General features: G+C 38.5%; 1 protein-coding gene across 1 annotated transcript in view; it reads right to left on the bottom strand.

Annotated features, from left to right (window-relative positions):
• Positions 1-419, bottom strand: part of LOC128863236 (myosin heavy chain, muscle) — a 48,480-nt gene extending 48,061 nt beyond the window's left edge. Inside the window, exon 1 of the mRNA XM_054102306.1 lies at positions 401-419. The gene's annotated coding sequence lies outside the window, so the exon portion shown is untranslated. The remainder of the gene's footprint in view (positions 1-400) is intronic.
• Between the last annotated feature and the right edge of the window lie 14,599 nt (positions 420-15,018).

Below are 15,018 nucleotides of genomic sequence, written 5' to 3'. Positions count from 1 at the left end.
TGTGTGTTGGATAATCCACAAGTGTCTGTTAAGTAATCCTTTTGTCCTTTATGGCTATTACGGTTATAGGTACACTTTTAAAATTTTTATTACTGTTTTTGATTTATGCTGTGCCACTATTTGGAATTATTTTCAAATGTCACTTAAGTTTTATCACTAAATAATTATTATTTTTCAATTCTATAAAGTTTACAGGATTTGTAGGATTTGAAATGTATTTTTTCAATATATTCCGCTAGCTACTTCTCTCTCGCTCGTATACACTTTCGCTCAATCGCTTGCTTGCTTTTGCTCTCACATCGACGGCATATGCATGCCACAGTGAAAACGAAAAAAAAAATTATTCACAAAAAAAAATACACAACCAAGCAATAATCCAACATTAAGGTGTTGCACTTACGCGTTCGAAAGCCGTTCTGACCCATACAGCCGGCACTGTTCCTTTTTATATGAGGCAATTTGACACCATACACTTCGCAAGGCGCCGACATTTGCCGAACCGTTTACGCCAAAGCGCCAAAAGCGCACGAAACATCGATACAACCGCCCCCTGACCGATCGCTTCTCCTCTCGATCCATACACCCACACAACGACATACATCTTCACATACACCGGCACATGCACGCACTCGCTTTTTGTGCAATTGTATGCGTGCGCTATGTTCGACGCGCTGTCAGTCCTGGTGGTTGGATCTTCGCTCCCTTTTTCGGTGTACGCTCATGCCAGCCAAAAGTCGGTGTATGTTGATTATTGCTGTCATTGTTGTTGTTGAGTTGTTGTATGCGTGTCGCGATCAGGTCGTGTTCGGTGTGTTCGGTGTGTTCGGTGTGCTCGTATACGATGGTATGACTCAGTTACTTTGGCATTTGTGTTGGTGTGATGGTATGCAGTGGCCATTGAAGTGTGATGCAATCGATTGCGTTAGTATAAAGTTAGCATAAAGTGTCAGGATCCAATGGGGAGAACGATAGGAGGGTTCGTGAAAGCTTTCGGAGAGCGGCGCATTTAATGCGAGAAAGCGCGAGAGCAGGAGGGTGAGCAACACGCACACATACATGTACGAGTATATGGTATGTGCTACGGAGCGCACATGGATACGAGAAAGTTATTCTGGTTGCGATTTTGAAGAGAGCGATACCATTTGGTGTGTTTTTAAATTCATAAAAATATGATTTCAAAAATTATTTTAAAGCAAATACTTTGTATACAATTGCAAATCAAATGTGATTTGTATTCACTTTCAGTGGACTCCACACATACTGGTGCATAGAAATGTATGAATTCATGCTAATATTAGTGTGTAAAAAAGAACTAAAGCTTTTTTTACTTTCTATGAAAGATTTCTCTTCTAAAAATTCACCTTAATAAAAGTAAAAACATCACAACGGCCAGAACGAAGCAACCATTGCCCTCGTATTGGCTAGCATACGGAAGGGAGCGCGGTGTCCAACGCAACCTCAACAGGGATAGGGAAAGATCTTGCCGGCCACAGCATGGCAAGGTGATTTCTACTATTGGTGCTGTTATAACGTTTCAGTTCGTATCGTTTCACATCACATTAATTTAGCATATCGCAATACAATGCCAGTGCAGACAAGCACACGTATACACACACATGCACATGTACTTATATACGACATATAGGTATTGAATGTACTGCGATCACCTTACGATCGCCTTTATGTTGGCTGCAACTTGTTTTGTTAACAAAATATGCATTTGCACAAAATCGGAAATCGGCTCCCAATGACATTTCGGTTGATATTGAATGTATTTACTTAGTTTCAGATGTTCTTTTTATAACCGTGTAGTTTATTTTTCGTTTAGTTTGGTATTGTTAGCTTTCATACTTAAGGCAATTATGTACGCATGTATGTATGTATGTATGTAGATATAATCAGCTGTTTCATTACGTTTTAAGATTTATGTTGAATTAGCAAGGCTATTTACCTAGGCTGATAATACTCAATCGCCCTGTATATGGGTATGTATGCATGTTAAGACTCCTTATTGAAAACAATTTGTCATAAATGCAAATAGAGGAAGTGATTGTCATTTTTCCACTGACAAAAAACTGTTAGAAAAAGATTTAAACAACTGAATAGAATTTGTAGGATAAAACTGTATGAAGACTGAATTTCTAACTTGTAAAATTACGACATATTATTTAAAATTGTAGACGCCCCATATGCACCTGGGCCAAAAATCTTGGTAGTGTGACGAATTTCCAAGTTTTAACTATTTTTGTTTTTGTACTTAATAATGTTTTTAATTTTATAAAAGTATACTGCTTTCAATGACAGTGGCAAACCGCTGAGTGTATGCCATGAAAAGCTCTTTATTAAAAAATATCTGCCGTTCGGAGTCAGCTTACAACTGTAGGTCCCTCCATTCGTGGAGCAACATCAATTTTCACAAAGTTTCCTTTGAAATTCGTTTTTAAAATCGATCGGTTCTGCAAAGTTCGATATTTAAATGCGCATCGAATTTTTTTTTTTTTTGGTTTCTGCACATTTAAAAAAGCAGGCGTGCAAAGCTGTGCAGCTGCCAGTCCTTTTTGTGTTTTGTGCAGTTCATGACATATATGAAGGGTCTCTTTCAGAGCTTTTATTTAGTTCATTACGGACTGAAAAAATATCCAAATAAATATAATATATTATTTTTTCTACCACTACTAAACCAGTGCCTAACCATTTAACAAATTTGAGACTAATAACTACTGTAACTCTTTGATGATGTCCCTTTAAAAACTGCCGCTGAGAAAATTATTGCAGCTATCAGGGCACATGGAAGACGAAACTATAAGGCAAAATTTATAAAACTGTGGTCCGACCCCCAATGGCGCATACCTGTGAGTGCTGGCTGCTAAGCAGGAGCCAATTGTGGCGTAGATGAGGGCGTAACGAGACTGGCAAAAATAAGTAGTAAACACATCAAACCAGATCAGCATACAACAAAGAAATTGGTAACTCAGCTGCTTACACTGGTACAGTGTGATGTGATACCTGAAGATGATATCTACATTTTTACTTATACCCAGGCGGCGACAAAATCGCTCACTAAACAGTCGACAATCTCCAAGGTAGCCATGAAATGCCGCACATCTCTTAACGAGATGGCTGAGTTATTTCACCTAATGATGACATGGGTTCCTGGCCATTCCGACATTCTGCAGTTCCCAGAGCCGATGAACTAGCGACAAGTGATACCAAATTGACTGATGAGTACATAGACAATGATATAGGTATACCTTTGCAAGCATGTAAACTACGTATCTGCGAGGAAATTGTAAGAGTAGCGAATGAAAGATGGCGTAATGAAGCCACTTGCAAAATCGCCCGACTGCTGTGGTCGACTCTCAATGCTAAACGCACGGAACTTCTACTAAGAAGAGATAAACAAGCACAGCCTTAACACACTGATTTCAGTAATTACGGGGCACTGCCCAGAGAGTGGGTGTCCAAACACATGACTTCTGCAGAAATTGTCTAGATGAGGAAGAGGAAGATATGATCCCGCACCTTCTCTATCCAGACGTAGACTCGCCATTTTGGGCGGACAATTCTTTAATGAATTAGAAAATCTCGGCTCTGTCGAAATTAAGGATCTTACGAAATTTATAAAAAGTACACATTGGTTTTGAGGAGGGATAAGGGCTAGATCTTCTTACGGCATCACATTGGGCCATGAGCCTGAGTGTGTCCTACAGTGGTTAACCGCTTCAACCTAACCTAACTCAGCTGCTTCCTTCAACGCGCTTTTCTAGGCGGCTACCGTGGCCGAATGGGTTGGTGCGTGACTACCATTCGGATTTCAGAGAGAGAACGTTGGTTCGAATCTCGGTGAAAGACCAAAATGCAGGAAAAGTTTTTTCTAATAGCGGTCGCCCCTCGGCAGGCAATGGCAAACCTCCGAGTGTATTTCTGCCATGAAAAAGCTCCTCATAAAAATATCTGCCGTTCGGAATCGGCTTGAAACTGTAGGTCCCTCCATTTAAGGAACAACATCACGACGCCCACCATAAATAGGAGGAGGAGCTCGGCCAAACACCCAGAGAGGCTGTACACGCCAATTATATATATATATATTGTATATTTCACACAGATGTTTAAGTGGTATTTGAATATAACTTGAAAAGTTATGGGAATCCCACCGTGAAACTTTCAGAGATTACTGAGCATGATCTCAGCTATTAATGGAAACAATAAGAAAAAAATCTGAGGAGGGGTGTTTTCACATAGTATGACAAACAAATTTGAAAGGGTACAACGAAATTTTACCCGATGCGTTATGCAACATCTTCATTTCTCTGATCCATTACCACCCTACATCGCTCGGTGCGTGCTAATAAATCTTGGGTCCCTTGCCACCATAAGTACCCTTCAGCCCTTGATGTTTGTTTTTAGTGTTATTTGTGGTTCTGTTGATTATTCCGAAGTTCTTGAAGAGATTGGCTTCAATGTTACTCACAAAATTTTACGATTTACTATCCAAAACAGTCAAATCAAACTATTATAACCTTGGCTTTATTGCGAGGGCTCTATCTAAATTAAATAGTGCATACATACTACTATAAATACAAAAAAAATACCATGGAGTAAAAGGTGCCATCTAGTAATTATTCACTACTGGCATCTAGGGGACACTTTGGATGGATTCTTTATATAATTGACGCCTATATCCTTTTTGGATTCTTGGCCGATTCCTCCGCCTATTTGTGCTGTGCATCTTGATGTTTTCTAAAAATGAAGATGGTTTCTTATGAGAAGCTTTTCCATTGCAGAAATGTGTTCGGTGATTTGCCATTATCTGAGTGAGCCGAGGAGTGACCGCTATTAGAAAAATTGTTCTATCAATTGGTGTTTTGTGCCCGGGGTTTCGAACTTGGTAGTCGACAATCGCGGTCATGGTCGCACCTATTCGGCTTCTTCTTCTTCTCAATTGGTGCGATAATCGCTTACGCGATTTTGGCGAGTTTAACAAAGTGCGCCAGTCGTTTCTTTCTTGTGCTAACCGGCGCCGGTTGGACACACCAAGTAAAGCCAAGTGCTTCTCCACCTGATTTTTCCAACGCAGAGGAGGCCTTCATCTTCCTCTGCTACCACCAGCTGGTACCGCATCGAATACTTTCAAAGCCGGAGCGTTTGTATCCATTCGGACGACATGCCCAGCCAACGTAGCCGCTGAATCTTTATTCGCTGCGATATGTCTATTTCGTCATCGTTCCATCGCCTGCGATATTCGCCGTCGCCAATGTGGAAAGTTCCAAAAACCTTCCGCAGAATCTTTCTCTCAAACACCCTAAGCGTCGCTTCATCGGATGTTGTCAACGTCCACGCTTCTGCACCATTCGTTAGGACGGGCATGATGAGAACCTTGTAAAGTGATAGTTTTGTTCGTTAAGAGAGAATTTTACTACTCCTTTGCCTACTTAGTCCAAAGTAGCCATTACCTTCGGCTAGCCATCTTTATTTACTATTGTAGTATTAGCTTTATAAAGGGTCCGCCATATACCTTGACGGAATTAAAAATGCTATAAAAAAGAAACTACTCAATATTTTTCCAAACTTTTTTTTTTATTTTGAAGTACAATCCTTCCGGTTAATGATGGAATACAACTTCATTCATATGGCTGCCTCGGCTACCATACCACAATTTCGCATCAATGATGTCTCCGAAATGTCCAATTGTTGAGAACGACGGTGAACTGATGTGCCTGGTGATTCACGAACACTCTCGGCCACAGCAGCAATATTTTCGGGTGTACGCACGGTTTTTGGTCGGACACGCTTTGGTTTGTCAACAAGCAACCCAGTTTCTCTTACTTTTTTCGCAAAGTAACGCACATACGCTTCATTGGGTGCTTTTCTTCTTCCCATTGCCGTACGTAATTTTCGTACACATTACACATTCTGCAACATTACCATGATTTTCAAAGTAATGTCGCAATATTTCCCAGCGTTCTTTGAGCGTATACACAACCATTTTCGTTCAGCGGAAGAATAAAACTAATTTTCTGTTAAATCAGATGACAGCTAAGTGTTACCATCCTTCAAATAATATCTAGTTCAAATCCGTAACGATAGACGGAGGGCCCTTTATGTTAACACCATTTGCAACTCCAACTAAATGAATATCATATTTATGTCATCCCTTCTTCCAATGTGCTTGTCATGCATTTTTATGTGCCTCACCCATTCAGATCTAATATAGGTATAACCCAGTCCTTTTCTAGTAGAAGTTTTGTGTTTTCCCCTATCAACACCCGCAGTTTAAATCTATTAACTAAATTTAGTACTCAAGCGAAAACTAACCCAAATTTCCCTCATTTACTGATATTAGTGACATTCTTAGTGCCAACCACCTGAATGGTAACATAAAAACCAATTAATGGTGCTATTTATTAGTGTCAAGAACTTAAGTAGCCGAAGAGGTAGGAACATAAAAGAAGTCATAAGCGAAATATGCGGTAACAAAGAGTATATAAGTTTGTATGCATGTACTGGTATATGTGTAGAGTACATGCATATACATTTGCCGCACATTTTGCTATTCCACACATACCGCCAAGCAATTTACTATTACTGCTCTTACTTGATGTGTCTTTTGCCGACGAATGCCAGGCCACAGCGGCATTGCCAATTCACGAACGATGTATGAAAAATGTATTGCAGAAAATAAAATAAATTTACTTAAATAAATACTTAGATATTTTCTGCATATACTCGGGTGGGCAAATATATTCCTCTGTGTGTAAATATGTATATAATATTAGAGAGCGTAATTATATACTCGCACATAGTTCGCAAGCAGAAAATTTATTTTATTGTACAAGCAAAATTAAGAAGTAAATAATTCATGAAATCCTTTTGGCTACTCGTACCTCAGCAACTTGGCGGACGCATTGGGCGTTTGACGTTTGCACACCTACATGCATACATTTGTGTTGTGTGGATCTACACATACGCGGGCAATGTGTTCGTAAAAATATATTTAGAATATCATAGAAAAATGCGTCTATGTGTAAGTGATTAGCAGGTTTTACTGAGATTGTTCTTTTGTGCGAGTCTACATCGCATTGGTCTTTCCTGCTGTAGCTTTTACTTTACCATTGCTGAGCAGGTTCAAGCTGTTGATGGTGGTGTTGATAGCGATTCGATTTTGGTGCGCGCTCTGAAATGCGAATGTGAACCTGCGTGCAAATATGTAGAGGCATGAAAATAAAGGTGTATTATGATTATGTTTGGTATGCGGTTCATTTCGGCAAGAAGGCATATATACATACATATATATATATATGTGCATTTAAAAAGCGACAAGTGCTAAGGCGCGTCTACAAAACGTGTTAACGATATAATTTTCTTCGTTTTTTTGTGCTCTATCCATTTTTCAGCTGGCTTTCTCAGCCCCCATGCAAAGTCAGGAAATGCCGCAAATATACATGTCGTACTCGTACAGCATGTATGTATGTGTTTACACAAACGTATATGTGTATAATCTCTTCGTATGAAGTTCAAATCAATATTGGCATTCGTCCTTCAGAGCAATTCAAGCGATTTTTCAAAGTTACGCCCCGGCCGCTTGCAAAAGACGACCGCTGACGGTGCCTTCTCAATTAGACGAGTATGCACAAAAACTCGTACATACATACATACACGCATGCATGTATGTGCGCTCTCTTCAAGACTTACACGACAGACCGCAGCCACATTTTGTCTTCGCTATGATGTCGCACGCAACAGACGTGCGGCAGTCGTAATGCTAAATTGATCGACATAAGCCAACGCAACATTTCATATCGATCTTTTAACAGATTTACCGCTTTGCCGTGTGTTGCAGCCGGCCTGGCGAACGCTTAGCTCAATTAATTAATTGCATACGAAATGATCTATGACAGTATCGATCATTTAATGCGATCGCCTGAGCTTATGATCCGTTTGTTGATGTTGATGTCGATGGCGATTTCAATGTATTTTTTATTTTTATTTATTTTTTTTTATATTGATTTTGATGAGTCTATAAGGAAAATATGTGGCATATTGCAAGTGCATTGAATACTTAAATGACTGAAATTTTTGGTACAAAAAAAAAAACAAAAATAGATTAACAAAACCAACGCAAGACTGAGTTTTGTCGTGGCTCTGTGCTCCCAAGAGGAGTGAACAAAGAAAAAAAATTTGGACTTTTTATGTAATAAAATTAGTGAAAACAATTGTATAGAAAATAATATATTTTACATTTGGCATGAAGTGTGATATTTTGCACGCAAATATGCCTACTTATTTACCTGCAACTTAGTTGCTATCTACCAAACCGCCCCCAAGAAAAATTCCTATGTAAAAAGCTCAAATATGTGTATGTGTGCGTACATAGCTAACCGCGCTTGTGTTTGTTTGTGCATACTTATTTATTTTTGAAATTCATGGACATTCTCTAGTTTTGTCACAATTTTATGTATTTCTTTTTTGCGCTCTCTTTAAATACGAAATATTTATGTGTGCCTGTATATTATAAAACGTAGACTTGACTTAGGTATTAGTGCGACGTTTTTTTGTTTTTTTTGTTCTAAAACACCAACAAAAAATGTGCGTTCTCACCATCAAAGCCTTTGAAATACAAAAAATCAAAACAAAAAAATTAAACAAAAATAAATTAATCTGCCAAGCACAAAAATTTCATAGAATTTTCTAGATAAAATAAAACCAAATTAAATCAGTACTATTTAGCTAAGAAATTCACAACATTCACTACTTAGCTGAAACAAGTAAGGCATACACACATACACATGTACATGTAAATAAGCGATACATAAGTGCATATATAAACATACGCATGCATACATACATACATACATATCCATATGACTAGCATTTGAAAATCTACATTCGCCTGAATGTAATGGGAAATAATGTGAAAAATGAAGAAATATATTTTAATTTATATTGTAATACATATCATAAATATGTTTATATGCACAAGTACAGCTACATTAATAATAAAATATTTACGCTCTAGTATTTTCCGCTAATTTATAATTTTTAACATAATGTTTGAGTTCGCGAATAAAAAGGTGATGTTCTTTCTTGCAGTGCATAGTTAAACACTTTTTACTTCTTCCTCTTTTTAGACCTGAGTTTCTCATGAACTTCTGGTTTTATGTATTCCATAATGCATCTACGAAATCGAAAACAAGAAAAATGGACTAATTGCCTCTTTTCGAAGTTCTAAGAATACGACACAGTGTTTGGCCATTTCGTAAAAATGGCAGTGCTATGCAGCAAGCCCTTCCACCAGTGATCAAAGCAGTTAGAAATTCAGAAAGAGTTAATATCTGGACTATATTAGCTTTAAGGGGACAAATACCTGTAACATTTCGAAAACAAATTTTTTTTTTCATAAAATTTTAAAATAATCCTTTAAGAATATGTCAAACAATTTTTAGAACGTAAATTTAAGTATTTCTTATATTACAGATCGTCAACCGTGACGACTCTATTCTTTACGTTCGAGCGCTGGGAGAGGTATACCATTTATGTATGTATTTAAACTTTAGACGTTTTTATTTCGCGAATTTCTTTTTCATTTATTGTTGATTCATATAGAAATTATAACATTAATAAACAAAAAATTGTTTGGCTTTTTGTATTCAGGTCACTGATGCCAATGCTATAATGCCCGCCAATTGAGAAGCCCCGCTGCGACCTTCCTGGAAGAATTGAGTGTACATCCGCCATTTTAAATGATTAAAACAAAAAAAATGTTTATTATTTTAATATATAAATAAACTGTACGCGAATTTTGGAAAAAACATATTGACTTCTTTATTTTAAACAATTTTAATGAAAATCAGGGGAAATAGGGCCGTTTACAGGTATCTGTCCCCTTAAAGTACAATTTTTCTTTCCTCACTCATGTGGGTTTTAACTGGCGTGCAAACTACTTGACTCAATTCCATTTATTGCATGTGTGCTTCCGAATGATTTTAGACGATTTCAACACCTTATAAAGGGTGATCAATATAGAGGCAACAGATTTTAGATTGCAATAAAACAACGAAAATTCAGATTTATTGGGCAATCTTTATTATGTTTGTGTAGATCCATTCATGAGATTTACCTTTTAAAGATAATCACTTTCAAATGTTGGCCGCAACTGCGCCGTAATTCGGTCATCCGTAGACACCAATTTTCGCGCCAATTAAGAGAAGAAACACCAATTTTGAATAACTCTCTGGAGGACTCCAGTCGGTATCTCGTGAATAACTTTAGTAATGTTCGCTTCCAATGCCTGATCCGAAGCAGAGTTAATCGCAAAGCGTTTAGACTTTACAAATACCCACAAATGGAAGTCCAAGGAAATGATGTCACACGACCTTGGTGGCTAATCCACTGGCCCGAGACGGAGATAAATTTCTCATCGAAACAGCGACGCAGTAAATCCATTGTTTCACGGTCTGTATGGCAAGTATCGCCGTTTTGTTGGAACCAAATGTTGTGAAAATCACGGGCTTCAATTTCGTGTATTTAAAAGTTGTTTATCATGGCGCGTTAGCGACATGTCGCACCAAATGGGGACGCTTGTTTTCAATGGATGTAATGGATGCCCTTGAATGGTTTGGGTTGCTCTTCAACCCAAACACGGAATTTTGGCTTATTGATGTAGCCATTGAGCCAAAAATGGTCCTCATTGCTGTATACCATAAGTTGGCCTGGCCACTTTTCACAGAGCGTCGATTTTCGTAATAGAATTGTACGATTTGTAAAAGTTGTTGAGGCGTTAGTGGAATGGAGGAAATGACACGAAAAGAATGAAATGTCAATGAATACTGGAAAAAATTATGCATCTAGTTTGACAGTAGTGATCTGTCAACCTTATTATACCTGTGTGTCACCCTTTATTATATTACGCAGCATGAGTTTCGAGCTATGCCATGCAATTTCTTTTTTTTTTTTTGCTTTAGATTATTTTAACCCATATTGCATTTCCGATCATGATAAAATAAAAACGTCCTATTGTGCAATGCATCAGATATCCGAATGTAAAAACGTCGCCTGACGTTGAAAGAAAATTTCAAAATTTCTAAAAATCACTCATACGACCTGGCGTTCAAGTCCTACTTTTTTCTTTATCTGGCCGTCATCAGAGTAGGGGGTTCTCAACCGAGGCTTTGCTTTCGTTTTTATTGAATTATTTGCATTTAGTTTGCAGCAAAAATTTGAATCAATGTAAATATCTCTCTCAGCTGTGTACCAGGCGGTCATAGGAACTTCAAAACAGAGAAGCCAGAAGAAGATGCAAGCATGATACATCTCATATACTAAAGACAAAAAGTGAGGCATATTGATATTATGATCTCAGGCAGGACTTAGAGGATTCATAAGCTTCAAGCATTTCCCTAAGGCTGATTATCTATTTAGCAAAAAGCTGTAAGATGATGTTTAAATTTGCTGTTTCAGTTTTTTTATCTTTAGAAATTATCCCACAAAATAATTTTTCAAAGGTTCCACTTTTTAATTTTCAAAATTTCAATCGTCTTGCGAAAAGTTCTATTGTAAGTACTATGGTTATGGTATGAGTGTACGGCTTATGTACGTAGGTCTTCCTCCTCTGGTAGGTACGAGCCCAGGATTCTGTGTCTTCTGTGGCCTTATGCCTCACAGTTGGTGGTTAAGTGTTCCATAGACTCCTCTTCATCACAGCAGAACCTGCATAATCTTGTACTAGATACCCCTATTGTGTTTATAACAGGCAAAGTGACCTGTAAGTGCTCTACAGAGCAATATGAGGCCCTTTTTATCTAAGTTTAGAGCAGATTTTGCTCTCCTGGGATTGAAGTTCAAAAACTATTTGGAGTGATTAAGGCTTGTGCCGTTCTAGTCTTCCCTGATTTTAGTTTGGATCCATTTTTTGGTTTCCTGTTTTATATTATTTTTGTGAAAGCCGAAAAATGGGGTTGGCCCAATAAATAGCCCTCCTGCCCCTTTTTTGCTATAAAAGGCTACCTTCTCGTTTCCTTCATGCCCCTCATGTCCTGGTACCCAAATCAGTGAGACCTGATTGTGAGTGGGTACTATTCTAAGTTGAAATATCCGCCTATGAAAAAAGTAGGTATATACAATCGATACTGTAAAAAAATCTGTATTTGTCATATTCTTCTCTTTCATTCGATATTCAATCTAATATCATTGAGTAAGTCCTTAGTGTCTCATCAATATATAAAACTCATTATCGCATCAGATTCATGGAAGCATATTAAAAGTTATGCAGTTGCAACACAAAAGGATTTCTCAAAAAGTTTTACTTCTATTGTGCGCCCGTATGTGCTCAGTCATCATATATTAGCTGCCTTACATCCGTACGTACGAAACGCCTGAAACTATTATGTCATAACTTTCGCAACATTCTTTTTACGCTCCATAAGTGTAGTCGAGGAATTGAGTTAATAGCATTTTGTTGATAAATGAAATTATTAAAAGCGATGGTCTATTTATTTGTAATTTTGTTGCAATGATTGAGTGATGAAACACGGACGCCGAACGCTCCCCACGCACCAACCACCAACCACCAGCTTCCACAAGCCCAGGCGAATGCCACGAAATGTGTTCATGCCACTGCTGGTGCTGGCACAAACGTAAATAATTAAGCGTACAGTTGCGGGCATACAAATGTGGACAGGAAGAGCGCTTGCATGTGAAGGGTTAAAGCGCCTAGCAGGTATTGCTTACTTGAAGAAGTCTTCTATGCAACTCACTACATCATATAATGCTTGAAATGTATTAGAAAAAACAAACAATTTACCACAGGTAACGAAAATCTTCTAACTGAAACCACAAAAAAATATGAAATTAGTACATTTCCATTCTCAGCCTATAGCGGCCTCGGTAGTCTAGGGTAAGGGCACTAGCCAGCCATCTCAGAGGTTGTGGGTTCAAATCCCACGTAAAGCACGGTCCTCGCACTTTTCCTAGTTCACCTACTTTCCCTGTTTCTATTAGGTGCAAAATTAAGTTCTCGCTGTTTTTTTTATGAAAATAAAACTATATTTTGAAAAAATGGTTACAAGTAAATCATTGAAAGTATTGCCCATCGCTGATTACTACTTTTTCCCATCTTTCTGGTAGATCTCGTATACCGTCGCGGTAAAACTGTCATCTTTTGAGGCTATCCACGGATCAAGCCATTTTTTGATGTCTTCATATGAACGGAACTGCTGGTCAGCTAGACCATGTGCTATCGATAAGAACAAGTGATAATCGGACGGCGCAATACCTGCAGAATATGGCAGGTGGGGTAGAATTTCCCATTTCAGTGGTTCCAGGTAGAAAGGGTTTGGCAACGTGAGGCCTTGGTCCTACCAAATACATAACATAACCTTCGCAGCGTGAATATTCGGCCGAAGCGACGACGTAGAAGCATGACCGGGCAGTCCCCATGACTTTCTTTTCTTTGGATTGCTGTAATGAATGCATTTTATCAGTCGTCTCGATGCGATGAAGAAAACCCTTCCTTTTTTGCCGCAGGAGTAGCTGTTCACAGGCGAATAAACGACGTTCAACATCTCTTGGTTTAAACTCATAAGGAACCCAAGTCCCCTGTTTCTGAATCATTCCCAAAGTGGGTAACTCGTAATACTGAAGCAAGCTCTTCTTGCGCTTGACATGGATCCTCATTCAGCAATGCCTCCAATTCAGCGTCTTTGAAGGTTTTTGGCTTTCCTTCACGCGGACGGTCGTCAACATTAAAACTGTTAAAACAAGAAACAAAGAAAAACACACAGTTACACATTACATCAGTGGCGCCAGCAAGAGGAAGCGGGCGACTGCGGTAATAGCGCAGACACACCAAATTTAGCGAAGTCCTCCACCATCTTGCGATCCTTCTGAAACAAAGATAGCGCTCCAAGCAGTACGAATGCGTTGTTTCTAAGCAACGACAGGCGGCCTTCCCACTATTTAGAACTTGTAGCGGCAGGCTAATCACCTACCCTGCCAGAAAGCAAAATAGGCTAACGAAACCAACGCAAGACTGAGTCTTGTCGAGGCCCTATGCTCCCGAGAAGAGTGAACAAGGAAAAAAAAAACATTTCTATCCTAAAACTAAAACCTAAATTTGTTTGTTCATATATTTATGCCCGCCACTGTATATAGAAAAGTACCGGTACATGTATATGTAATGCTCGTATGTATGCTTTGGTATGTGCATACATACACACATACATATGTGCCGAAAGTATCAATTTGTATTTGTTTGAGTTGGCCTGGCGTTTATGGGATGTGCGCGCATTTGTAGCAGCGCGAATATTTGCTAATGCATTGGAACGCATCCAAATTGTGGATATATAAATACGCGTTTGCCCCTCACTGCGCAGTACACACACGTCGTGCATATTTTTACACTGCAGATGGACATATCGCTAACACATACATATACATACACATTCGCATATATTTATGCGCACTTGCAGGTATGTATTGATGGCCATCTTATGAATTAGAGTTAAGCAAAATTTGCGGTGTTACCAAGCGATCGTGGATTTCAACAAATACTAAAAACAGATAAATGCATCTATAATACTCAGACAGCTATGTAGATATGTATCAACAGACAGTCGCACACGAGTGCGAGTATCCTGAGGCATGCAATGCAACTGAGCGGTAGTGGGTGTAGACGAGTACTTCCGTGTGGAAGAATACATACAATTTTCAAAGGGAAACATTTTCGAATTTGTATTGCAAAGCTAATGAAGTCTAAAAATATTTGATTCAATGAAAGGGGAAACAACAACAAGTACCGAAGTGACATGAATACAAAGATACAGGGTGTGTTCGAGCTGTCATAGTTGTGGTAGGGCTACTTTTTATCAGATAGCATCACGTTCTGTCTCATAATTGTGGCAACAGTGCCAACCTCACGCATTCTGTTAGTAAAATGTTGACAATCTGATGGTCATCACTAACTAATCAAGTGCACTATAAAATGTTTCAATGCGTTCTAGAAATGGAAGAGGAATAGTAAGC

This window comes from Anastrepha ludens, chromosome 5, assembly GCF_028408465.1.
Source record: "Anastrepha ludens isolate Willacy chromosome 5, idAnaLude1.1, whole genome shotgun sequence".
Lineage (NCBI taxonomy): Eukaryota > Metazoa > Arthropoda > Insecta > Diptera > Tephritidae > Anastrepha > Anastrepha ludens.
The sequence above is the reverse complement of the archived record's forward strand: the minus strand, read 5'-3'. Positions and strand labels throughout refer to the sequence as shown.